The following is a 27,964-nucleotide window of genomic DNA, read 5'->3' on the forward strand; positions in this document are numbered from 1 at the left end:
GTTGACTTATGTGTTAGAGGGCTCGGATGTGACTTCCGACGATTCGGTTAGCTTCGGGGGATGATTTATGACTTAGGAGTGTGATCGGAAGTGATTTTGGAGGTCCGGTGTAGAATTAGGCTTGAATTGGCGAAGTTAGTATTTTGGCGATTTCCGGTTGGTAGGTGAGATTTTGATCCGAGGCTCGGAATGGAATTCCGAGAGTTGCTGTAGCTTCTTATGTGATTTGGGAGGTGTGTGCAAAATTTCAGGTCATTCGGAGGTGGTTTGGTTGGGTTTTTGATCAAATGCGTGTTTCGGAAGTTTAATAAGAACTTAGGCTTGAATCCGATGTAATTTGATGGTTTTGGTGTTGTTTGAGGTGTTTTGATGATTGGAGCAAGTTTGAATGATGTTTCAGGATGCGTTGGTGCTTTTGGTTGAGGTCCCGGGGCCTCGGGGTGGTTTCGGATGGCTAACGGGAAGAATTTGGACTTGTGTCATTGCAGAAAATTTGTTGTTGCTGGTATTTCCTCATCTGCGGAAAGGGGACCGCAGGTGCGGTCTCGCAGGTGCGAAGGGGAAGCCGCAGGTGCGAGTTTGGTCGGGGGCAGCTGTTTCCGCAGAAGCGGACGAGGAGCCGCATCTGCGAAGCCGCAGATGCGGAAGGTTGGTCGCAGATGCGGATTAGGGGAGTAAAGTTGGAACCGCATATGCGAATTGGGAGCCGCACCTGCGGAGCCGCAGATGCGGCTATTGGACCGCAGATGTGGCCAGGCGGATTTAATGAAGTTCCGCAGATGCGGAACATAGACCGCAGAAGCGGATTTTGGACCGCACATGCGATTTTACCTGGGCGGAAGGTATTTAAGTCCTTCTTCGCGAATTTTGAAGGGTTTATCATTTCTAACTTCAGACTTGGAGAATTGTGGGCGATTTTGAAGAGGGATTTCAAGGAGCTTCGATAAGGTATGGATCTTTGGACCCAAAACACGATTCTATGGTGCTATTTCATGGATTAGGACTGAAAACTTAAGAAATTAATGGGCAAAAATGGTGGTTTAGGGCTTGAATTTAAGAGAGCAAAAATTGGGGATTTGAAGGGTCAATTGAACTCCGATTCTTGTGTTTTTGATATGTATAAACTCGTGGGGAGATAAGGAGTCTATTGATGTGAAAATTTCTGAGTTTCGGGAAGTGGGCCCGGGGCTCGGGTTTTGCAAATTCGGGATTTTTGATGTTTTTCGATTATTTTTTATTGGGTTTTGTTCCCTTAGCCTATTGTGATATATTTGTTGTGGTTTTGGTCAGATTCGACGTGCGAGGAGGCCGATTTGAGAGTCAAGGGCATAGCGAGCTAGAGTTTTAGCCAGCTTGAGGTGAGTAATGATTGTAAATGATGTCTTAAGGGTTTGAAACCCCGGATTTGCACAACGTAGTGCTATATTGAGGTGAGACACGCGCTTAATGGCGAGTGCGGGGTCATTTACTATTGGGGATTGTGACTTGGTCCGTCCCGATTGATATTTTTACTGCGTATTTGACTGAGACTTGTTTGTTATCATCATGTTTTGGGCTTATTGCCATATTTGGGCTTCATGCCGACTATTTGAATCCTTCATGGATTCTTATCACTGATTCCTCACTATTTTGACAAATTACTTGAACTCAGTCCTATTGATTTATACTGTTTTACAAACTCAGCCACATTTACTCGCATTTTGAGACTTAATGATATTTCTAATGTCATTTTGGCTGAGCACTACTCTTTTACTGATGCCCGAGGGGCTCGTGATGACTTCTGGACTAAGTGAGGCTGAGGGCCATATGTGAGGATATGCAGAGTGATGTGAGGCCGAGTGCCGAGTGATGATGCCACGAGGTGGCTTGATATAGCGCTTGGGCCGTAAGGGGCCCCTCCGGAGTCTGTATACCCACAGTGAGCGCGGGTACCCATATGATCTGAGAGTGAGCCCGAGGGGCTGATACTATGCTGAGTGACTGATACTGTGCCCGAGGGGCTGATACTGTTCTGAGCGATTGATACTGAGCCCGAGGGGCAAATTTCTACTTGTCATTTACCTGTTAAATAATCTGTTTTACCTATTTTAAAAGAGATTTCATAAGAATTTTCACTATTTACTACTTTAAGTGATTTTTACTGCCTGATATAGAATTGCTTTGTGCCTTTACGTGTTTTCATGCTTTCAGTCATTATTTATAATTATTACTCACTGGGTCAGAGTACTCACATTACTCCCTGCACCGTGTGTGCAAATTCAGGCATAGTAGAGTCCGCTCCTGAGCGCTGATCCTTCCAGACCAGGCAGTGATTTGGAGTTACGAGGTAGCTGTTGACGTCCGCAGCCCCGTGTCTCCCCTATCCTCTATCATTTATGTTTTCTTCAGACTATTGTATCAGACTTCATACTTTGTAGACTTATAGCAGAATCTGTAGTAGCTCATGACTTGTGACACCCCGGTTTGGGCTGTGTTGGGATGGTTTCCCTTTGTTATTATTGTTGTTTCCGCATTTATGGTTATCTTAATCATGTTTTAGATTTGCTTATGTTAATTAATTGTTAAAAGAGGTGTTTCATTTTGTTTGGCTGGCCTTGTCTTCATGAGAGGCGCCATTACGACCGGGTTCGGGAATTGGGTCGTGACAAGTTGGTATCAGAGCCTAGGTTACATAGGTCTCGCGAGTCATGAGCAAGTTTAGTAGAGTCTCGCGGATCGGTACGGAGACGTCTGTATTTATCCTTGAGAGGCTGCAGAACCTTTAGGAAAACTCCATATTCTTGAATTCTTGTCGTGTGACTTTGTTGATCCGGGAACTAAACTTCTGTATTCTATTCTCTCGCAGATGGCGAGGACTCGCGCTACCGGACGAGGTGGACGACCACCAGTGCCACCCACTAAGGCCACCAGAGGCCGTGGACGCGGTCGTGGTCATGGAAGAGGCAAAGCGGCGAGGGCAGCACCTATTGATCCACCAGCTGCCTCAGCTCCGGATCATGCTCCAGCAGCACCAGTTCCGGCACCGCAGAAGCGGATTTTGGACCGCAGATGCGATTTTACCTGGGCAGAAGGTATTTAAGTCCTTCTTCGCGAATTTTGAAGGGTTTATCATTCTAACTTCGAACTTGGAGAATTGTGGGCGATTTTGAAGAGGGATTTCAAGGAGCTTCGATAAGGTATGGATCTTTGGACCCAAAACACGATACTATGGTGCTATTTCATGGATTAGGACTGAAAACTTAAGAAATTAATGGGCAAAAATGGTGGTTTAGGGCTTGAATTTAAGAGAGAAAAAATTGGGGATTTGAAGGGTCAATTGAACTCCGATTCTTGTGTTTTTGATATGTATAAACTCGTGGGGAGATAAGGAGTTTATTGATGTAAAAATTTCTGAGTTTCGGGAAGTAGGCCCGGGGCTCGGGTTTTGCAAATTTTGGGATTTTTGAGGTTTTTCGATTATCTTCGATTGGGTTTTGTTCCCTTAGCCTATTGTGATATATTCGTTGTGGTTTTGGTCAGATTCGACGCGCGAGGAGGCCGATTTAAGAGGCAAGGGCATAGCGAGCTAGAGTTTTGGCCGGCTTGAGGTGAGTAATGATTGTAAATGATGTCCTGAGGGTTTGAAACCCCGGATTTGCACAACGTAGTGCTATATTGAGGTGAGACACACGCTTAATGACGAGCGCAGGGTCGTTTACTATTGGGGATTGTGACTTGGTCCGTCCCGATTGATGTTTTTACCACGTATTTGACTGAGACTTGTTTGTTATCATCATGATTTGGGCTTATTGCCATACATGCCGACTATTTGAATCCTTCATGGATTCTTATCACTAATTCCTCACTATTTTGACACATTACTTGAACTCAGTCCTATTGATTTATACTGTTTTACAAACTCATCCATATTTACTCGCATTTTGAGACTTAATGATATTTCTAATGTTGTTTGGGCTGAGCACTATTGTTTTAATGATGCCCGAGGGGCTTGTGATGACTTATGGACTGAGTGAGGCCGAGGGCCACATGTGAGGATATGTTGAGTGATGTGAGGCCGAGTGCCGAGTGATGATGCCACGAGGTGGCTTGATATAGCACTTGGGCCGTAAGGGGCCCCTCCGGAGTCTGCACACCCATAGTGAGCGCGGGTACCCGTATGATCTGAGAGTGAGCCCGAGGGGCTGATACTATGCTGAGTGACTAATACTGAGCCCGAGGGGCTGATACTGTTCTGAGCGATTGATACTGAGCCCGAGGGGCAAATTTCTACTTGTCATTTACCTGTTAATAATCTGTTTTACCTGTTTTAAAAGAGATTTCATAAGAATTTTCACTGTTTACTACTTTAAGTGATTTCTACTGCCTGATATAGAATTGCTTTGTGCCTTTACGTGTTTTCATGCTTTCAGTCATTATTTATAATTATTACTCACTGGGTCGGAGTACTCACATTACTCCCTGCACCGTGTGTGCAGATTCAGGCATAGTAGAGTCCGTTCCTGAGCGTTGATCCTTCTAGACCAGGCAGTGATTTGGAGTTACGAAGTAGCTGTTGACGTCCGCAGCCCCGTGTCTCCCCTATCCTCTATCATTTATGTTTTCTTCAAACTATTGTATCAGACTTCATACTTTGTAGGCTTATAGCAGACTCTGTAATAGCTCATGACTTGTGACACCCCGGTTTGGGCTGTGTTGGGATGGTTCCCCTTTGTTATTATCGTTGTTTCTGCATTTATGGTTATCTTAATCATGTTTTAGATTTGCTTATGTTAATTAATTGTTAAAACAGGTGTTTCATTTTGTTTGGCTGGCCTTGTCTTCACGAGAGGAGCCATCACGACTGGGTTCGGGAATTGGGTCGTGACAGCTTATCGCAGATGCGATTTTGGACTTTCAAGTGGATTCCGCAGAAGCAGAAGAATAACCGCATATGCGGTTTCGCAAAAGCGGCTATAGTACCGCAGATGCGAAATTAACTGGATAGAAGAATTAAAAGAAGTCCTTCGCGAATTTTGGGTTATTTCACCATTTTTAACTTCGGCTTGAGAGCTTTTGGACGAATTGGAAGAGGGATTTCAAGGGAACTTCGTTAAGGTAAGGATTTTGGACCTAAAACACGATTCTATGGCAGTATTTCATGAATTTAGGGCTGTAATTAAAGGAATTAAATGGCTAAAATGGAGGATTAGGGCTTGAGTTTTTAAAATGGGGATTTGAGGGGTCATTTGGACTCCGATTTTAGTATTCTTGATATGAAAGAACTCGTGGGGAGATAAGGAATCCGTTGGTGTGAAAATTTCTGAATTTCGAGACGTGGGCCCCGTGGTCGGGTTTTGATAATTTCGGGATTTGTGCCCTTTATTGATTGTTTTCGTTTGGGCTTTGTTCCCTTGGCATATTTTGACGTCCTCGTTCTCTCTCTGGTCATCAAAATGCAGAGTGAATAGTTGAGGTCATCCACGAACCTCCTAATCCTCTCCCGATCTGTCGGGATCATCCAAGTAGCATGCCGAGCTAGCTGCGTAAATCTCATCTCGTACTGGGTCACAGACATGTCCCCCTGAATCAACCACTCAAACTGACGACGCAGATCCTCCCTGCGAGACTACGGTACGTACTTCTCCAGAAAGAGAGTGGAGAACTGCTGCCATGTAAGGGGCGCTGCACCAACAGGCCTACGCCTCTCAAAGTCCTCCCACCAGGTAAATGCAGGCCCTGAGAACTGGAAGGTAGTAAAAGCCACACCACTCGACTCTAAGATCCCTGCGGTGCGAAGCATACGCTGACACTTATCCAGAAAACCCTGGGCATCCTCGCCCTCAGCACCACTGAATGTTGGAGGCTGAAGCCTACCGAATCTCTCAAGACGACGCCGCTCATCGTCTGGCATAGCTGGAACCACATAGGCTGGAACTGGTGCAACTGGTGCATCCGGAGCAACTGGAGCGACTGGCTGAGCTAGGGCTGCTCCCGGTGTCTGAAATCCCTGAGCAACTTGCTCAGGTGTGTGAGCAGCGGGGGTCTGATGACCTCCCCCGGTCTGTGAAGTAGCTGCTGCAGTAGTGGCTGAGACTGCCTGAGCCAGGCCAGTGCAAACGAATAGTATCTGAGCCAAGGCCTCCTGGAGGCCGGGAATCACAATGGGCACTGCTGGTGCCTGCACAGGTGCTGCTGGAGCATCAACAACTGGAGTCTGGCCCTGAACTGAGGCAACTGGTGGGTCAGCAGGTGCTGTCCCTACTGCTCTACCTCGACCACGACCACGACCGCGTCCACGGCCTCTAGTGGGTGGTACTGGTGGTCGTCCATCACGTCCGGTAGCACGAGTTCTCGCCATCTGCGAGAGAATAGAATACAGAAGTTTAGTTCTCGAATCAACAAAGCCGCACGATAAGAATTTCAAGAATATGGAGTTTTCCTAAAGGTTCTGCAGCCTCTCGAGGAGAAATACAGGCGTCCCCATACCGCTCCGCGAGACTCTACTAAACCGGCTCATGACTCGCGAGGCCTAGTAACCTAGGCTCTGATACCAACTTGTCACGACCCAAACCCTGGTCGTGATGGTGCCCAACACAATTGTTGGGTAAGCCCGACCATATAAACACTCCCAAATCCAAATACGCAACCCGTTACCAATTAATAGAGTTAAATTATCAGATAATATAGTTCCAACCAGTGATTATAGACAGAAATAGTACAGAAACCATAACAACTGTCAATACAACTCCCAATAGATCTAGGATCACGAGTCTAGAGCCTCTGAATACAACTGAGTAGCAAAATCTAAACAGATGAGAATCTAGGATAAACGGAAAAACAACGGGATAGGGGAGAAGTCGGGTCCTCCGGACGCCAGGCAGCTACCTCGACAACTCCGGGATGAGTCTGCAAATAGCCAATAACTCTACTGAGCCTCCGGGACACCTGTATCTGCACACATGGTGCAGGGAGTAAAGTGGGTACTCCAACTCAGTGAGTAATAAACGTATATAATGACTGAAGATAAGAAATCACGAAATATTACAATGTAAAGCTATAACTGGCAATCCAGCACATTTAACGGTGAAACAGCAGCAAATCAATGACAGGTAACACAAATAGATATCAATGCATGAATGCAATGCAATGCACATGACCGCTGCGGCGCGCAGCCCGATCAATTTGGGTACCCGCGCTCACTGTGGGGGTTCAGACTCCGGAGGGGCTCCTACAGCCCAAGCGCAATATTAACGTAACATCGCTGCGGCGTGCAGCCCGATCCATACTCAGTCCAGAATATGCACGTAAACCACTCGGGTAATTTAGAGTAATAGCTCTCAGCTCATAATGTCAGAAAAAAATGTAGTTTAAGTTTCAAATCTTAGAAATATGGCTGAACATTTCAAAACAGTGTTTAAACTCAGGACTGAAATCATTTAACATGCCAAGTGATATGGAAACAGTGATAATAATCCCTGAAGGATGCAAATGATCGGCACAAAGCCCAAATATATCCATAAAATCCAAGTAGGATGATTACCAAACAAATTCTAGTCAAGAACACAGTGCGAACACCACTCGGGACGGACTAAGTCACAATCCCCAATCACAAACGACCCCGCACTCGTTATAGAGTACGTGTCTCGCCTCAATATAGCGTCGCAATGCGATATACCAGGATTTCAAACCCTCAGGTCATCATCTACATCTATTACTCACCTCAAGCCCGCCGCAAGTCTAGCTCGCTATGCCTTTTCCTCTCGAATCAACCTCCTCGCGCGCCGAATCTGATCAAAATCACAAGGAATACATTACAATAGGCCAAAGAAACATAACCCAATTGAAAAGACTCGAAAAATGCCAAAAATCACGAAGTTGGCAAAACCCGAGCCCCGGGCCCACTTCTCGAAAAATTATGAAATTTACATCACCGGATTCCTCATCTCACCACGAGTCTATACATATCAAATTTACCAAAATCGGAGTCCATTTGACCCTCCAAATTCCATTTTTAACTTATGATTTCTCAAGCCCTAACTTACCCCCTTTTTGATGAATTTCCACCAATTTACATGTTAATTCTACCATAAACTTGAATAATTAGGCCAAGGGACTTACCTCCAATCGATTCCCAGTCAAAAATCTCAAAAATCCTCGCCCAAAGCTCTCAAGGTCGCGCAACAATGGTGGAAACTACCCCAAGCTCGCGGATGAAATATGATGTTTTAACCCTTCTGCCCAGTCGACTTTCGCTTCTACGGTCCCGCTTCCGCTTATGCGGGACCGCTTCCGCGGCCAAATTCCCACTTTTGCGGATCCTCATTAAAAATCCAGATTCCGCTTTTGCGGCTCCAATTCCGCTTCTGCGGAACACGAAAATCGTTTCTGCGGTGAATCGTCCGCTCCTGCAGACCCGCTGATGCGAACCTCCTTCCGCTTCTGCGGAACTACCTCACCAGACCACGGACCGCTTTTGCGACCCTTCACCCGCTTCTGCGGAACCGCTTCTGCGGTCCATTTCTGCAGAAGCGAAAATACCAGGTACCAGAAATATGAACCTGCAGCAAACTCTAAAAACTTCCCGTTTAACCACCCGAACTCACCCCGAGGCCCCCGGGACCTCAACCAAAAACACCAACACATCCTAAAACCCCATTCAAACTTGTTCCAATCCTCAAAACACATCAAACAACGCTAAAACCATCAAATCACATCGGATTCAAGCCTAAGTTTCTTAAAAACTTCCGAATTACGCATTCGATCAAAAACCCGACCAAAACACCTCCGAATGACCTGAAATTTTGCACACACATCCAAAATCACCTAACGGAGCTATTGCAACTCTCGGAATTCCATTCCGAACCCCGGATCAAAATCTCACCTATCAACCGGAATTCGTCAAAATACTAACTTCGCCAATTCAAACCTAATTCTACACCGGACCTCCAAAATCACTTCCGATCACACTCCTAAGTCACAAATCACCTCCCAAAGCTAACCGAATCACCGGAATTCACATCCGAACCCTCTAACTCATAAGTCAACATCCGGTTGACTTTTTCCAAACCAAGCCTTCCTTAAAGAAACTAAGTGTTTCATTTCCTATCCAAACCAATCCAATTCAACTCTAACTCACCCGATGTCGATAATGAAACATGAAGAAGCAATAAATGGGGAAAACGGGGCTGTAATACATGAGACGACGGATCGGGTCTTCACAACAACAGTATCCAAATTCTACGCAACAACAACATTTGCGATATGATTATTCGCCTTCAAAATTGCAAAGCGATCATCTTTTACCGGATTTAAATGAGTTGCCATTATTGCAAGGTAAATATTTGTGTAAATTTTGTTATATCATAAATGAAAATTTGAGGAAGTTAAAATTCAGCGTTTCTATTCTGACGAGTAATATTTTTTTTTAAAAGTTTTTAACCTATTTACTTTTATCTCATATGCGCCAGTACAGTAATTTATAAATTTAAAGCTTAATTTTTTACCATATCTTTGCTTTTGTTTATTTTATTATAATTAATACATGTTTGTTATAAATATAAAATTATAATTTTTCATGAATTTTGCTTTTTGTCGTTCTACTTTTGAAATTTTTGTTAAACAATTTATCTTCTCTTTTGCGATGTTTATATTTTTAAAAAGAGATTTCTTTGGTTGATTAGACTTAATATTTAGAATACTATTAAATGAATATTTTTTAGCCCTCTAATTTAACATGTTGTTTGATAGGCGGTTTACATTTTCATTGAAAGTATGACTAATTTAAAATAATTTATTCAATATCATTATTGCAATAAATTTAAACTTTATCTTGACCAACATGAAATCAAAAAGAAATGTTACGTGTTAACATGGTTTACATAATAAGTGTTGCCTGTAAAAATTTGTTTCATAGTTTTCATATCTTTTTCCAATTCTAGCAATTAGTTATTTTGTATTTATTTTATGGTTTACAGAATTCGTTGATTCTACTATCACAGGGAATACTTCTCAAAAAGGGAAAGCAAAACAACCATTAACGGACATAACAAATCGTCTAAATTTTCCTCGATTTAGTAGAACCCCAAAAAAGAGTTTTGGACATGTTTCGACATCTTATTCTCAAGCACAATATCCAATATCAATGCAAGAGTATAATTTCCAATATGGTTCGTCGAGTTCAAATTTGCAGGAAGAACAACTTCTACCTGATTTAAATGAGATACCATTATTTGAAGGTAATATTTATGCTAAAGTTATTTAAATTATTTTAGAAATTTGAGGAAATCAATTTTTGGTGCTCCTATATACATGTCCAAAAACATAATGAAGTTTTTAATTTTTAAACATATAATTTATATGCGAAACATGGGCAACAGAATTATTTAAAAAACTCAACTTTAATTTTCTTCAAGTTATTTGCGTCTCTTTATTTTCTCAAGTACATCATGTTTGTTATTTTACAATTTTACTTATGAGTTTTTTTTTTTTTGGTTACACTTATCCAATTTTCATTCTTTTAAATGCATCCCTTTTATTTCAAATTCAGTTTTGCAATATACTTTTTCCTAAATTTGAAATTGGAAAACGGCTAACAATTAATATTTATATTTAGAATTTGAAGATGACAATATTGATGCTGATATACCAGGTATGTCCTTGAATTAACCACAACTTATAGTCATACATACAAGTTTATTAAATTATAATTTATTCATCAAGGCCATATGCAATCCAACGTACATATTCACGATGCAAATGAAGATGACGATGTTTTTGAAGGTATTCACATATAACTCATCAATGTTCGATAATGGTCAAATGCATTAAAACTTCTATATTAAATTTCAAATTTTACGCACTAATTATTATTATATTTAGATGATGAAGTTGAGAGCCGGATCACCAATTAAGGTAAGTATGTCGTAATTTCAAGTTACATATACAACATACTTTTACTTTCTATGTAATAACTTTTTTAACTTTATCTCTTTATTTTACTCTCATACAACCAGAATACTGGGATATTGGAGATGCCAATTATGAATGTGAATATTGTGGGGCTTATTTCTGGTTTGAGGAAAGAGTTGAGAAGAAGTATAAAAATAAAAAACCTGTTTTCACTTTATGTTGTGGTCGTGGAAAAATCAAGCTACCAACTCCAAAGGAGCCTCCTTCGATTTTGAAGAATTTATTGTTTGGATCAGGTTAATAAATAAATTCATTTCATTAAAAAGATACACTATAATTTTGCATATATATAGATATATGTTTGTTTAACCTAACCTAATTTCATGAAGGTGCAAAAATCAAACATTTCAGAGAGAACATTCGAACATATAATTCTATATTTGCATTTACATCAATGGGAGGAAAGGTGGATTTCTCTGTCAACAAAACAAAGGGACTGAGAACATTCAGATTCTCTGGGCAAAACTATCATCAGATTGGAAGCTTATTGCCTCCGGAGGGATCTTCTCCAAAATTTGCTCAGCTTTATATCTATGATACAGAAAATGAGGTGGAAAATAGAATTCATGCTATCAGGTTAGCATATACAATTGGTTACTCAAATTATTTTAAAATTATAATTTTAATAAGACATAAATTGTTAGTTGAATTCAATATTTTTCTTTACAGCCGTGGTGAATATAACAATCAACTTCATGCTGAAATTGTGAATGACTTGAAGCAAATGCTTGATGAGAACAATGTTCTTGCAAAGTCATTTAGAATGGTGAGAGATCAATTTCAAACAGATGGGACCTCAAATGTTAAACTTAGATTGATTGGGAAAAGAGGCTCTGATGGAAGAAGATACAATTTACCAACCGTTTCGGAGGTAGCTGCTTTGATTGTAGAAGATTTTGAACAAACAAGGTCTGACAGAGATATCATAGTTGAAAGCCAATCTGGACAACTACAAAGGATAAATGAATTAAATGCAGCATACTTAGGTTTGCAATATCCATTACTATTTCCGTATGGTGAAGATGGATACCGAGAAGATATTCCTTTAAATGATATTGATGATTCAACCGGTGGAAGAAAATGTGTTAGCACACGTGAGTACTTATCATATAAAATTCAAAAAAGGAAGGATGAAGATCCAACAATTGTGTCAGCTAGAAGATTATTTCAGCAATTCTTGGTAGATGGTTATACAATGATGGAATCTTCTCGATTAAGGTTTATTAGGCTTCATCAAAAACAATTGAGAGCACATTTTTATAAAGGGTTACAAGATGTTGTTTTACATGGGGATATAGAACCTTCTTCTCAAGGACAAAGAGTTATACTCTCTTCTAGCTTTATGGGAAGTGCACGTTACATGTTGCAGAATTATCAAGATGCCATGGCAATTTGCAAATGGGCGGGGTACCCTGATTTGTTCATCACTTTTACTTGCAACCCAAAATGGCCAGAGATTACTAGATTTGTGGAGAGTAGGGGATTATCTCCAGAAGATCGTCCCGACATTTTAACAAGGGTTTTCAAAATCAAGTTGGATCGCATGATAAAGGATCTACGCGACAATGAAATTTTTGGAGAAGTAAAAGCAGGTATAATTTTAATGTTCTACAGAATTATTATGTTTGCACATTAACGTTATCATATGCTAATATTAAAAATAACTAACATATAAGCTTAATGATCTAATTACATCTTCATTCTTCAGTGATTTATACAGTTCAATTCCAAAAGCGAGGCTTGCCTCATGCACACATCTTGCTTTTCTTATTAATAAATACCCAAATGTTGGAGATATTGATGGAATAATTTCAGCAGAATTACCAGATAAAAAAGTAGATCCTTCTTATTATAATGCTGTTACAAATTTCATGATGCATGGTCCTTGTGGTACTGCTAGAAAATCTTCTCCGTGCATGAAAAATGGTAGATGCACAAAGCACTTTCCAAAAAAATTTGTGTCATCAACCATAATTGATGAAGATGGGTATCAATTTATAGAAGAAGGGATGATGGTAGAACTGCAAAGAGAGTAGGTATTGAGTTGGATAATAGGTATGTTGTACCACACAATAGATTTTTATTAATGAAGTATGGTGCACATATTAACGTGGAGTGGTGTAATCAATCACGATCCATTAAATACTTATTTAAGTATGTAAATAAAGGTAATGATCGTGTCACCGCAGCTTTTTCTCAAAGTGTAAATAATGAAGAATCGGGGGTCGTTGATGAAATAAATATGTATTGTGATTGCCGATACATATCACCTTGTGAAGCTGCTTGGAGAATTTTTAAATTCCCAATACACCATAGAGAACCACCGGTAGAAAGGCTATCTTTTCACCTACCAAATAATCAGACGGTCATATTTTCGGATGATGATCCAATTGATGTTGTTGTCAATAGACCAACCGTAAAGGAATCTATGTTTTTAAGCTGGTTGGAAGCTAATAAGACATTTCATGAAGCAAGAGAATTGACTTATGCCGAATTCCCTCTAAAATTTGTGTGGAAACAAAACTTAAAAAGATGGGAAAAAAGAAGAACATCTGCATTTTCTATTGGGAGAATATTCTTTGTCCCACCTGGCTCTGGCGAGCAATATTACCTTACATTGTTGTTGAATGTCATTAAAGGTCCAAAGAGTTATGATGATTTAAAAAAAATCAACGGGATTGATCATGAGACTTTTAGAGATGCATGTTATGCGTTGGGTTTATTAGATGATGACAAGGAATACGTGGATGCTATAATGTGTCACGACCCCAGTTCACCCTCCATGAACATGTCGTGATGGCACCTAGTCCCTATGACTAGGTAAGCCTGACAATGCGGAAGATAAACCTTAATTGCGGAAGAAAATAAATAAAACTGAACTGGTAAAAATGAAACGGTGTTTAAGGTGCCGCTCGGCACATATCACAACAATTCTCGAAGCTAACAAACTCCCAAAACCCGGAAACTCACAAATCATAAGCTAAGGGGATACATAAGAGGCTCTGACTCAAGAATATCTATACAAAGGAGAAATACTGGAAAAGCTATACTTATTACAGAAAGATGGAAAGGGACTCCTCGGTCTGCGGACGTAGCAGATATACCTTGAAGTCTCTATCTGTACGCCTCCTTCCAAGGCTGACAAAACTGAGCGGAAGTACCTGTATCTGCACAACAAAAATGTGCAGAAGAGTAGCATGAGCACACCACAGCGGTGCCCAGTAAGTATCAAGACTAACCTCGGTGGAGTAGTGACGAGGAACAGTCAAGGCACCTACCGATCAATAAACAGTATAATCATAGAAATAATGGAAACGACATATAATTATGTAAAGACTGCATGAATGACCAAAAATGCTACAATTCACAATAAGGGAAAATACAACAAGTAACAACGAGAATACAATAAATGATGATACAAATGACGACAGAATCACAATCCAAATCCTAAGGTTACAACACAGCAAGGGGAAAACAAGTCAATAACCCCTATCCAACAATGATGTCCACAAAGTCTTATTCAACTCTTCCCACAATTTCACCAAGTCTCGGACAAACCACAACTCGCGAAGACCCAGCATCTGAAATCTAATCATTAGCATCCTGTGCCCCATCAATCTCATGCTCATACTGATAACTAACTGGCTAAGTAGGGCCGCTCTCACAAATATAATGGATAAACGAGGGCGTACCTCCACCCTTAGCAAAATCAGGAGGAAATCACCTCTAAGTATTTAGCTACGTGTATACCTGTGCAAATGTTTTCTAACAAAATTCTACCAGCTAGTAAGCATGAAAAGGAGAACGGACCGCTCGTACGATGTTTCCTCACAACTTCCATGCGATAAAGCTCATACAGGTAAGCAACCCACAATCACAATATTAAATAAATAGGAATTCCTCCACAGGCCGTCACAATTCTTTACAATCAACCCCTGACATAGCCCACCTTATTACGCCACGTGTGCAATTAATAACATAATAAGCACCGCCTTATTTTGCCACACATGCATCACAATGCTCCCACCTTATTCCGCCACATGCGCAACCCACATATAAGCATATAACATATCCCGCCTTATTACGCCGCATGTGCAACACATCAATAGCAATAATAGCACGGCAAAGACCTCGTGCAACCCTTCAACAACAACTGCACGGTGGAGACCTCGTGCATCACAGTACCAACAGTCGCACGGCAGAAACCTCGTGCATCACAGTATCAACAACCGCACGGCAGAAACCTCGTGCATCACAATATCAACAACTGCACGACAGAAACCTCGTGCATCACAATATCAACAACCGCACGGCAGAAACCTCGTGCATCACAATATCAATGCAACACAACAAATGACAATATATACAGGAACAAAGCAAGAGGATCAACTCAAGAAATTCCGTTCACCAAAAGACGGTACAACTAACTCACAAGGAATAACTGTAATAGAGAAATACTAAGCGCAATAAGAACAACTCAACAAGGGAGAAATAATATAAAACAACGATTCCATAATATTAAGTTCAACAACAAGGAAGTTAACATGAATCAAATAATTACAATTAAGGAAATATCAACTAAACATAGGATATCTAACTTCTTTCCAATTAAGACCAATTAATTACACGAGAGGTAGAAATAATGCTTTTCAGGTAAAGACGAGCAGTTAGGAATGATAATGTGACTACAGAAAGGTAAATGTCTACAGTTAAACAAGTAAAAGTCAATTAGGCAACAAGAATAACCAAAGAGGGCAGATAAATTCCAAGTAAGTCCTGTAGAGGTGAAACTAATAACAGGGAACTCAATCGTATCATGAACAACTTCATATTCGGTGATTACAAGGATCTAAGAGCCTAAAAGGGGCAATTTTTCCACAAATAAATCCGAGAACGCACTCGTCCCCTCGCGTACAAGGAATACAATCAACAAAGAAGACTCAAATCCTAAGGGGAAGTCCCCCACACAAGGTTAGGCAAGATACTTACCTCGAACCGGCTAAAATCAACTAGCAACCATGTTCCTGCCACGAGTACTCGACTCCAAATGGCCCAAATCTATTCAATTAAATCACACGTTGTAAATAACATCTCAAGCAACTGATTCTACTATTTAATTCAAAGCTAAAGCGCGAAATTAGGCAAAATGACCAAAATGCCCCTCATGCCAACGTCTCAGAATCGAATAATTTTTACATTTTCAGAACCCTCGTACACTCACGAGTCTAACCATATAAAAATCTCCCAAATCGGAGGTCGAACACCCCCTCAAAACCCAATAATTCGTTCTATGAAGTTCTACCCATTTTTCATTAAAAATCTGAAATTAAAGGATGAAATTAAGAGGAGATTCATGGAAATTGGTCTAAATCGAGTGATAAGCACTTACCCAAGTCGCCCAGGTGAAAATCCCTTCAAAAATCGCCAAGCTCTAGAAGTCAAAATGTGATAAAATGGTGAAACCCTCGAATTTGGGATTTAATTCTGTCTGCCCAGTGATTTGTTCATCGCGATCGCGGAACAATGGTCGCGATCGCGTAGAGGAAATTGGAGAAGGCCCAGAAATGTACATCGCGAACGCGATGATGAGGACGCGAACGCGGAGGAGAGAAAACCAGTGCTTCGCGATCGCGGAAGCATGAATGCGAACACGTTGAAGGAAAAATATCGAGGTCCAGAAGTTGCTCTACGCGAATGCGTGAAAGCGTACGCGAACGCGAAGAGCGGACATAGCAGAGGTACGCGAACGCGAGGTCGTCTACGTGAACGCGAAGAGGAAATAAACTGGGCTTCGCGATCGCGGTAGGTGTTATGCGAACGCGAAGAGGAAATATCCAGGTGGGCAAAGTAAGGCATCGCGATCGCGGGAGATGCTTCGCGATCGCGTAGGAGAGTATCAGAAGCAGCAGTTTTAGCAGTTCAAAAATGGAAGAAAATAACCCGTAGCCTAACCGAAACACAACCGAGGCTCCCGGGACCCCGTCTAATCACACACACAAGTCATATAACCTAACACGGACTCGCTCGAAGTTTCAAATCACATAAAACAACATCGAAACGATGGGTCAAACCAAAAATCAAGCTTATGAACTTCCAAATCTTCAAAGTACGCTTTCGATCAAAAACCTAACCAAACCACGTCCGAATGACCTGAAATTTTGCGCACACACCCATGACGGAGCTACTGCATGTTCCGGAATTCCATTCCGACCCTCAGATCAAAAACTCACTATCGGACCGGAAACTTCAAAAATTCAAACTTCGGCATTTCAAGCCTAAATTAGCTATGGACCTCCAAAATACATTCCGAACACGCATCTAAGCCCGAAATCACCTAACGAAGCTAATGGAACCATCGAATTTCCATTCCGAGGCTGTCTTCACACTGTTATGACTACAGACCACTATCCAACACTTAAGCTCTCATTTAGGGAATAAGTGTCCCAAAACTCTCCGAAACCCCACACTGAACGTCCCGGCAAACCAAAATAGCAGAAATGAACTTAGGGAAGCAGTTAATAGGGGATCGGGGCGTGAATTATAAAAACGACCGGTCGGGTCGTTACATCCTCCCACACTTAAACATTCGTTCGTCCTCGAACGAGCATAGAGAACATACCTAAAGTCTTCAAGTCACTGAGTGCGCACTTCCAACATACACCCGCGGGTGATCCCACGTCACCCCAATCCACTTAAGCCTGACGACACCATCTCAACTGAAATTTAACCTTTTCTAGCAATACCAATAGGCATTCAAGCCAGAATTCTCACCTTCCATCCGTTTCCAAAAGACCCGATCCTAAATCCATGTCTGATATCAGTCACAACCAGCTATTTCAATACAACCCAACACATACAGGGTACAACCATATAACATGACGCATCACACATAGGCCCACAATAACATTTCTGATAGCAATACTTGCCTGAGATCAAATCCGTACCGACCATAAGCCTCATGTCCAACAGGAACTCTTTTCAAACCTCCACAACACTGGCGATGATTCAATAACCACGAAATCCACATAACAAAACCCTCGAACAACCAAGTCTCAGCCAACACCAATGGGTATACACCCCACAAGCTAGAACTCAAGAAGCATAAAACTGAAATGACTGAATACGAGAAAGGAAACACATAAGGGGACTAACAAACAAATCAAACTAGCACAGATTCTTCTAAAATACAAATCGATAAAACATCTAACAAGTAAGAATGAAAGCATATAAAAGACTCACAATGATCTTATACTGATATAACTTCTCACCGCAGTACACTACCCGGTCTCAACATGTGAAATCACCTGAAATCACGAGGGTCCCGCCCTCATTACTGAATCACAAGTAGGGCACACATCAACCCATCTAGAGACTCTCACTAGATCAATTCCGTCTACAGTTTACAACACAGGCTGGCTCCCACACCAGTGGAGCATAGAAAATCACAGCTCGTAACCAAGAATACTCAGAGATCACATCAAACCTACCGAAACAGACACCATGAATTTACTACTAGCCTCATAACTCTCGACAACAGCTAGGAACGGACGATAGACACGGCTATCACTCATAGAACCTCCCAACAGAATAATCACGTAAACAGAGTACAATCATGAAACGCACTCATAAACGGAACAATAAATAAGGGAACTCACCCCGATAAGCAGAACTATGATGAACTACAGATAATGCCCCTCTATAACAAACCGAATCCGTACCTAAATGACATTCAACTGGCGCACCGGCCTCAAGCCTACTATATGAAACACATCAACGAGTCGGGCCTCCCCCTCTTGGGTGCCCTCTACCTGCCTGAATACCTCGTTGGGACACACCGATCCGAAGTCTGGGACAATCTCTCATCATGTGGCTAGTATCTCCACACTCAAAGCACCCTCTCTGCTGACGAGGCGGTGGGAACTGTGCGATGCGGTTACTCCGAGACCTATGAGCTCCTGAGCCACCATGCAAAGCCTGAAGCGCGAACTGAACTGGCTGACCCGCAAAACCTCTACCATGACGCACCCTGCCTCCAAAATAAGGACCGATATACCTCCCCGGTCTACGAGGCCTCCTCAAGCTCTCTCTCCTGATCTCGGCTGCTCTATCTCTCATGACCCTGCCTGCCCTCTCTCTCTCTAGCATGCATACCCTCTATCCTCCTAGCAATATTCACCACCTGCTGGTACGGAATATCCATCTCCAACTCACGGGCCATGCTGGACCTCATGCTAGGAATGAGCCCCTCAATGAACCTGCGAACCTTCTCGCGAATAGTAGAAACCAAAGCTGAGGCATGTCTAGCCAAACTGGTGTAACGGACGGCATACTCCGAGACGGTCATAGCACCCTCGCGCAAATGCTCAAACTCCGCGTGCCATGCATCCCTGAGGCTCTGAGGAAAAAACTCTCTCAGAAACATATCTAAAAATCGGGTCCAAGTCAGTAAAGCTGCCTCGTCTGGACTGTCTAACTCATAGGTGCGCCCCACTCATAGGCGGCTCCTCGAAGCTGAAAAGTAGTGAAAGAAACCTCGCTCGATCCAGAGATACCCATAGTAGGAGAATACGGTAACACTCATCAAGAAACCCCAAGGCATCGTCTCATGCTAATCCACTGAACACCGGAGGATCATACTTCTTGAACCTCTCTAGTCTCATCTGCTCCTGCTCGGAAGCCGCTGCCATGCCCTCGGGCTGAACTGGTGCCGCAGGCAGTGCAGGAATAATCTTTGGGACCTGCTCAACATGAGCTCGCTGCTCAGGAGTGCGCGCGGCGGGAGTCTGTGCTCCTCTCCCGGCCTGGGATGTGGCTGCAGCGAGGGGAAGCAATCCTGCCTGAGCCAAAGTGGTGTACATACTCATGAACTGTGCCAAAGTCTCCTGAAGGGCTGGAGTAGTAGTAGGAGTACGCGTGCCAGGTGCCTGGGCTCGGGCTGGATCACACGTTGTAAATAACATCTCAAGCAACTGATTCTACTATTTAATTCAAAGCTAAAGCGCAAAATTAGGCAAAATGACCAAAATGCCCCTTAGGCCAATGTCTCGGAATCGGATAATTTTTGCATTTTCAGAACCCTCGTACACTCACGAGTCTAACCATATAAAAATCTCCCAAATCGGAGGTCGAACACCCCCTCAAAACCCAATAATTCGGTCTATGAAGTTCTACCCATTTTTCATTAAAAATCTGAAATTAAAGGATGAAATTAAGAGGAGATTCATGGAAATTGGTCTAAATCGAGTGATAAGCACTTACCCAAGTCGCCCAGGTGAAAATCCCTTCAAAAATCGCCAAGCTCTAGAAGTCAAAATGTGATAAAATGGTGAAACCCTCGAATTTGGGATTTAATTCTGTCTGCCCAGTGATTTGTTCATCGCGATCGCGGAACAATGGTCGCGATCGCGTAGAGGAAATTGGGGAAGGCCCAGAAATGTACATCGCGAACGCGATGATGAGGACGCGAACACGGAGGAGAGAAAACTAGTGCTTTGCGATCGCGGAAGCATGAATGCGAACACGTTGAAGGAAAAATATCGAGGTCCAGAAGTTGCTCTACGCGAACGCAAAGAGCGGACATAGCAGAGGTACGCGAACGCGAGGTCGTCTACGTGAATGCGAAGAGGAAATAAACTGGGCTTCGCGATCGCGGTAGGTGTTATGCGAACGAGAAGAGGAAATATCCAGGTGGGCAACGTAAGGCATCGCGATCGCGGGAGATGCTTCGCGATCGCGTAGGAGGGTATCAGAAGCAGCAGTTTCAGCAGTTCTTAAATGGAAGAAAATAACCCGTAGCCTAACCGAAACACACCCGAGGCTCCCAGGACCCCGTCTAATCACACACACAAGTCATATAACCTAACACGGACTCGTTCGAAGTTTCAAATCACATAAAACAACATCGAAACGACGGATCAAACCAAAAATCAAGCTTATGAACTTCCAAATCTTTAAAGTATGCTTTCGATCAAAAACCTAACCAAACCACGTCCGAATGACCTGAAATTTTGAAAACACACCCCAAATGACATGACGGAGCTACTGCATCTTTCGGAATTCCATTCCGACCCTCAGATCAAAAACTCACTATCGGACCGGAAACTTCAAAAATTCAAACTTCGGCATTTCAAGCCTAAATTAGCTACGGACCTCCAAAATACATCCGAACACGCATCCAACCCCGAAATCACCTAACGAAGCTAACGGAACCATCGAATTTCCATTCCGAGGCCGTGTTCACATTGTTATGACTACGGGCCACTTTCCAACACTTAAGCTCTCATTTAGGGACTAAGTGTCCCAAAACTCTCCGAAACCCCACACCGAACGTCCTGGCAAACCAAAATAGCAGTAATGAACTTAGGGGAAGCAGTTAATAGGGGATCGGGGCGTGTATTCTAAAGATGACCGGTTGGATCGTTACATAATGGAAGCAAGTAATTGGGGAATGGCATCATATCTTAGGCAATTATTTGCTATGCTACTTTTATCAAATTCAATGTCACGTCCAGAAATTGTTTGGCAAGCAACATGGCATTTACTATCAGAAGATATCCTTCATGAAGAAAGAAGAATATTGGATCACCCAGGTATTTTTTTAATGCTTACAATTTCGATTTATGATATGATACTTATGAAGGATGGCCGATTTGCGTAACTTTATTAATTAATTTTCTTTTTACTTACTTCATTCATATTAATCCGATTGTTCATTATCTTGTTTTTTTGTTTTCCAACTTCATACAAAATTCACTCAACAACTTAATGTTTGTTAAATAATATTCTGTTATGTTGTCTTTTAAAATATTGTTCTGTTTAGATGATTGGAATAATATTGGTACTAAATAATGCACTTTCCAGAAATAAATACTAATTTAAAATTAATGCATTGTATTTAATGCCCTAAACCTTCGGGAAAGCCTATAATCGTTCTTATGCATTCTCTACTTTAATTAAAAATACTTCGATTAACTTTTTATTAATGTAAAAACTTATTTTTTTAAAAAAAATTACGAATAATAAATTGCATATTCACATTATTAACAATTTTAAAAAATAAAATGGAGCACATTGTTTCGACTATATTATTACTTCAAATTCTATGTACGTTAAATTAATGTAAACTACTATTGACCACTATATTTTTTCGTTAATCTTATTATTTATTTCATGAGGCTAAATTAAACTTTACAATCTAATTGTATTTAATTATTTTATATTTTCATGTTATTTCAGAAGCTGAGCTAACAGATGAAGAATTGAAAAATCGCTGTTTGCAAAAGCTTGAAATTTTTTTGAAAGGTTGTGGAAGAAGTTTCCAGGATTTTCCAACAATGCCAAGGCCTGTTTATAATACGGAAGAAATTGACAATAGTAACAGATTAATACGGGATGAATTGCGTTATAATAAACGCGCTTTGGCAGAGGAACATCAAGAATTAGTAAAGAATTTGACAGATGAGCAAAAGTCAGTTTATGAAAAAATAATAAGAGATGTGAATGAAGACAAAGGTGGATTTTTCTTTTTATATGGTTTTGGAGGAACGGGCAAGACTTTCATTTGGAGAACTCTATCTTCTGCCATAAGATCTAGAGGAGATATTGTGTTAACTGTTGCATCTAGCGGGATTGCATCTTTGTTGTTACCAGGTGGTCGAACAGCTCATTCAAGATTTGTGATTCCTCTGAATGTAACTGAAGATTCAACATGTAATATCAAGCAAGGTACTCCTTTAGCTAATTTAATTATTAAGGCAAAGCTGATTATTTGGGATGAGGCACCCATGATGCATAGATATTGTTTTGAAGCTCTTGATAAAACTTTAAGAGATATTCTTAGGTGTGACGACCCGGCCCGTCGTCACGTGAGTTACCGCCCCGTTTTCCCCATTTTCTGCTTCCTTGTGTTTCATTATGAGAGTTTTGGGTGAATGAGTCGATTTGGATTGGTTTTGGAAGAAAATGGGACACTTAGTCTCTTTAAGGAAGGTTTGTTTTGGAAAAGTCAATTGGACGTTGACTTATTAGTTAGAGGGCTCGGATGTGATTTCCGGTGATTTGGTTAGCTTCGGGGATGATTTGTGACTTAGGAGTGTGATCGGAATTGATTTTGGAGGTCCGGTGTAGAATTAGGCTTGAATTGGCGAAGTTAGTATTTTGGCGAATTCCGGTTGATAGGTGAGATTTTGATCCGAGGGTCGGAATGGAATTCTAAGAGTTGCTGTAGCTTCGTTAGGTGATTTTGGATGTGTGTGCAACATTTTAGGTCATTCGGAGGTGTTTTGGTCGGGTTTTTGATCAAATGCGTAATTTGGAAGTTTTAGAAGAACTAAGGCTTGAATTCGATGTAATTTGATGGTTTTGGTGTTGTTCGTGGTGTTTTGGTGATTGGAGCAAGTTTGAATGATGTTTTAGGATGGGTTGGCACTTTTGGTTGAGGTCCCGGGGGCCTCGGGGTGATTTCGGATAGCTATCGGGATGGATTTTGGAGTTATGAAGTTGATAGTTTGCTAATATCTGGTATTTCCGCATCTGCGGAAAAGGGGCCGCAGAAGCGGTTCCGCAGATGCGAGGGGCTGGTCGCAGGTGCGAGTTCTTGAGAGATTTGCTGTTTCCGTAGGTGCGGGCTTGGAGCCGCATCTGCGATGCCGCAGATGCGGTGGAGGAATCGCAGAAGCGAAGGTTGGGCTATGGTGATTTTCCGCAGAAGCGGACAAGATGCGCAGAAGCGGTGTCCGCAAATGCGAATACCAGACCGCAGAAGCGGTCCTGGGCGAGGATTGGGAATTCTGCAAAAGCGGATGGAGAACCGCAAAAGCGGTAGTCGCATATGCGGTAAGGTAACCGCAGATGCAAAAATCACTGTTCAGAGAAGGGTTTTAAAGCTCATTTTGTTCCGCGAGCTTAAGTTCATTTCCACCATTTTTTATCGACCTTGAGAGCTATTGGACGGAAATTGAAGGGGATTTCTACTAGGTGAGATTGAGTTGAGTTCCTTGACCTTAATACATGATTTAATGGTAGAATTAACATAGAAATTTGTGGAAATTTATCAAAAGAGGGTAAAGCTAGGGCTTGGAAATTTGGTATTTTAAAGTGGAGTTTGATGGGTCATTTGGGCTCGTGTGACGACCCGACCCGTCGTCTCATGAGAACCGCTCCGTTTCCCCCATTTCCTGCTTTGTTATGCTTCATTATCAGTGTCTTGTGTGAACGAGTTGAATTGAGTTGATTTTTGGAAGGAAATGAGACACTTAGTCTCTTTAAGGAAGGTTTGTTTAGGAAAAGTCAACCGGATGTTGACTTTTATGTTAGAGGGCTCGGATATGAATTCCGATGATTTGGTTAGCTTCGGGGGATGATTTGTGACTTAAGAGTGTGACCGGAAATGATTTTGGAGGTCCGGTGTAGAATTAGGCTTGAATTGGCAAAGTTAGAATTTTGGCGAATTCCGGTTGATAGGTGAGATTTTGATCCGGGGGTCGGAATGGAATTCCGAGAGTTGTAGTAGCTTCGTTAGGTGATTTGGGATGTGTGTGCAGATCCAGGTACACCACATGTTGAGTAGGGATTTGTTTAGCTGAGCAGCAGTATCCGGGAGTATCGAGGTAGCTGCATGGCGTTCGCGGCCTTGATCTCTCCCATCTATCTTTATTCTTTTATTCCGTATTTTTTTCCTAGACAGACTTGTGATAGGTGGATATTCTGTATTAGAGGCTCATGTTCGTGATACCGGATTCTATTGGGCTATGTTGTGGTATTCTAATTGAACTTCCGCAGATTTTATTATTATTTATAAACTTGAAAGTAACGACTTAGTAAATATCCCTGTGTTATTTATCTATAGTCTGAGTAAGAAATTGGGATAATGTTGTTGAATGGTCGGGCTTGCCTAGCTGTGTGTTGGGCGCCGTCACGACCGAGGTTGGGTCGTGACAGAACCGCAGAAGCGGTAGTCGCATATGCGGTAAGGGAACCGCATACGCGAAAATCACTGTTCAGAGAAGGGTTTTAAAGCTCATTTTGTTCCGCGAGCTTAAGTTCATTTCCACCATTTTTGATCGACCTTGAGAGCTATTGGACGGAAATTGAAGGGGATTTCGACTAGGTGAGATTGGAGGTGAGTTCCTTGACCTTAATACATTATTTAATGGTAGAATTAACATAGAAATTTGTGGAAATTCATCAAAAGAGGGTAAAGCTAGGGCTTGGAAATTTGGTATTTTAAAGTGGAGTTTGATGGGTCATTTGGGATCGGATTTGAGTGTATTTGGTATGTATAGACTCGTGGCGAGATAAGCAATCCGATGGTGTTAATTTTCTGATTTTTCGAGAAGTGGGCCCGGGGCTTGGGTTTTGCCAATTTTGTGAATTTCGATATTTTTCGAGTCTTTTTGATTGGGTTATGTTCCCTTAGCCTATTGTAACGTATTCGTTGTGGTTTTCACCAGATTCGACATGCGAGGAGGTCGATTTGCGAGGCAAGGGCATAGCGAGCTAGGATTTTGGCCAGCTTGAGGTGAGTAATGATAGTAAATGATATCCTGAGGGTTTGAAACCCCGGATTTGCACAACGTAGTGCTATATTGAGGTGAAACACGCGCTTAATGGCGAGCGCGGGGTTGTTTACTACTGGGGATTGTGACTTGGTCCGTACCGTTTGATATTTTACTGCGTATTTGATTAAGCTGATTTGTTTATCATCATGATTTGGGCTAGTTGCCATGTTTGGGGCCTCGTGCCGACTTGTAGAACCCTTAGGGGCATTATGACTGATTTTCCTCACTTTACTTAGTAAAAATCACATCCTCAGTCATGTTTCTATTTGATTAAACAATGTGAACCATTTTTATAAGTGTTAATCCTAAATGAAGGAAGATATGTGGGCTGAGATCCCTACCTTATACTATTGTGTCCTAAAATGACTAAGAGGGGTTGAGAACCCAACAGTGAGGATATTATATATATTATGGATCGGGCTGCACGCCGCAGTAAATACTTATATGGATCGGGCTGCACGCCGCAACAAATGTTTATGTGGATCGGGCTGCGCGCCGCAGCAATATTGCGCTTAGGCTGTAGGAGCCCCTCCGGAGTCTGCATCCCCACAGTGAGCGTGGGTACCCATATGGATCGGGCTGCACGCCTTAGCGATGGATTGGGTTGCATGCCGCAGCGAGATATGGATCGGGCTGCACGCCGCAGTGGTTATTATATGATACTATTCTGAGAGTAATTTGAGTTACTGTACTGAGCGGTTGATACTGGGCCCGAGGGGCAGTTTTACTATTTACCACTTATTAGCTGTTTTACCTGATTTACCTGCCTTTAAAACGGAGATTTCACATGATTTCACGGATTTTACTGCTTTAAGTGATTTACTGCCTGATATAGAACTGCCTTGTGCTGTTATGTGTTTTCTTATCTTCAGCTATTATTTATTATTATTACTCACTGGTTTGGTGTACTCACATTACTCCCAGCACAATGTGTGCAGATTCAGGCATAGCAGAGTCCGTTCCTAAGCACTGATATCCTTGTCCAGATCAGGCAGCGAGTTCGGAGCTTCGAGGTAGCTGTTGGCGTCCGCAGCCCCCTTGACTCCCCTATTTCATGCTATTTCAGTTATTCCAGACTTCTGTACCAGATATTCTGTTTGTAGACTTATAGAAATTCTGTAGTAGCTCATGACTTGTGACACCCCGGTTTGGGCTGTGTCGGGATGGTTTCTACTGTTATATACTATACTTCCGCGAATTATTGTTATTAAGTCATGCTTTAGAATTGTTTAATGGTAATTAACTGCTTAAAAGAGGTGTTGGCATTGTTCTGGCTGGCCTTGTCTTCACGAGAGGTGCCATCACGGCCGGGTTTGGGATTTGGGCTGTGACATTAGGTTTAAAGATCCATCCAATTTACACCTACCATTTGGAGGTAAAACAATTGTTCTTGGTGGTGACTTCAGACAAATATTACTTGTCATTCCAAAAGGTAGTAGACAAGATATTGTTAATGCTTATCTCAATTCTTCTTATTTGTGGCCTCACTGTCAACTCTTAAAGTTAACAAAGAATATGAGATTGCAAGGTAATGAAATAGGGAGACATGTAGATGAGTTGAGAGTTTTTTCAGATTGGATATTGGCAATTGGTGATGGTATAATTGGTACTTCTGTTGAGGGAAATGAAAAAGTAGAAATACCAGATGATCTTTTGATAAAAGAATCTGTTGATCCAACATCTGCAATTGTAGAGAGTACATATCCGGATTTCAATAGCCGCTGCAATGATATAGGATACCTCCAGCAAAGAGCCATTCTTACTCCAACTCTTGATATGGTGGAATCAATCAACGAATATATGATTTCTCTTAATCAAAGTTCTGAGAAATCATATTTGAGTTCTGATACAATCTACAGCTCTGACAATACTTATTTAGCACTGGAACATGTACACACTCCTGAATTCTTAAATACAATTAAATGTTCTGGAGTTCCAAATCATGCTCTTACTCTAAAGGTTGGTATTCCAGTAATGTTATTAAGCAATATTGATCAGTCAGCAGGATTATGTAATGGAACAAGGTTGATCATAACTAAACTTGAAAATCAAGTTATTGAAGCCAAGTTGTTAGCAGGACAGATGACCGGGCAGAAAGTGTTTATTCCAAGAATGACATTGACTCTATTTGATGCTAGAATTCCATTTAAGTTCCAGCGAAGACAATTTCCAATCATTGTTTCTTTTGCCCTGACAATCAACAAAAGTCAAGGATAGTCATTGTCTCACGTGGGTTTATTTTTGAAGAAGCCAGTTTTTACACATGGACAACTATATGTTGCTCTTTCTCGGGTGACAAGCAGAAAGGGATTAAAAATTTTGGTTTGTGATGACACTGCGCAAATAACTACTGAAGCTACAAATGTTGTATTTAAAGAAGTTTTTCGAAGTTTAGTCTGACACTTGAAAGATAATCAGTATCTTTTTTGAGGTTTAACTACTACTTTTGTTGCCGAGAT

The 27,964-nt window shown here is 41.6% G+C and overlaps 1 pseudogene; it reads left to right on the forward strand.

The window, feature by feature from the left end:
• Window positions 1-9,173: 9,173 nt before the first annotated feature.
• Window positions 9,174-27,905, forward strand: LOC109206602 (annotated as a pseudogene).
• Window positions 27,906-27,964: the final 59 nt, after the last annotated feature.

This window comes from Nicotiana attenuata, unplaced genomic scaffold (genome assembly GCF_001879085.1).
Source record: "Nicotiana attenuata strain UT unplaced genomic scaffold, NIATTr2, whole genome shotgun sequence".
Lineage (NCBI taxonomy): Eukaryota > Viridiplantae > Streptophyta > Magnoliopsida > Solanales > Solanaceae > Nicotiana > Nicotiana attenuata.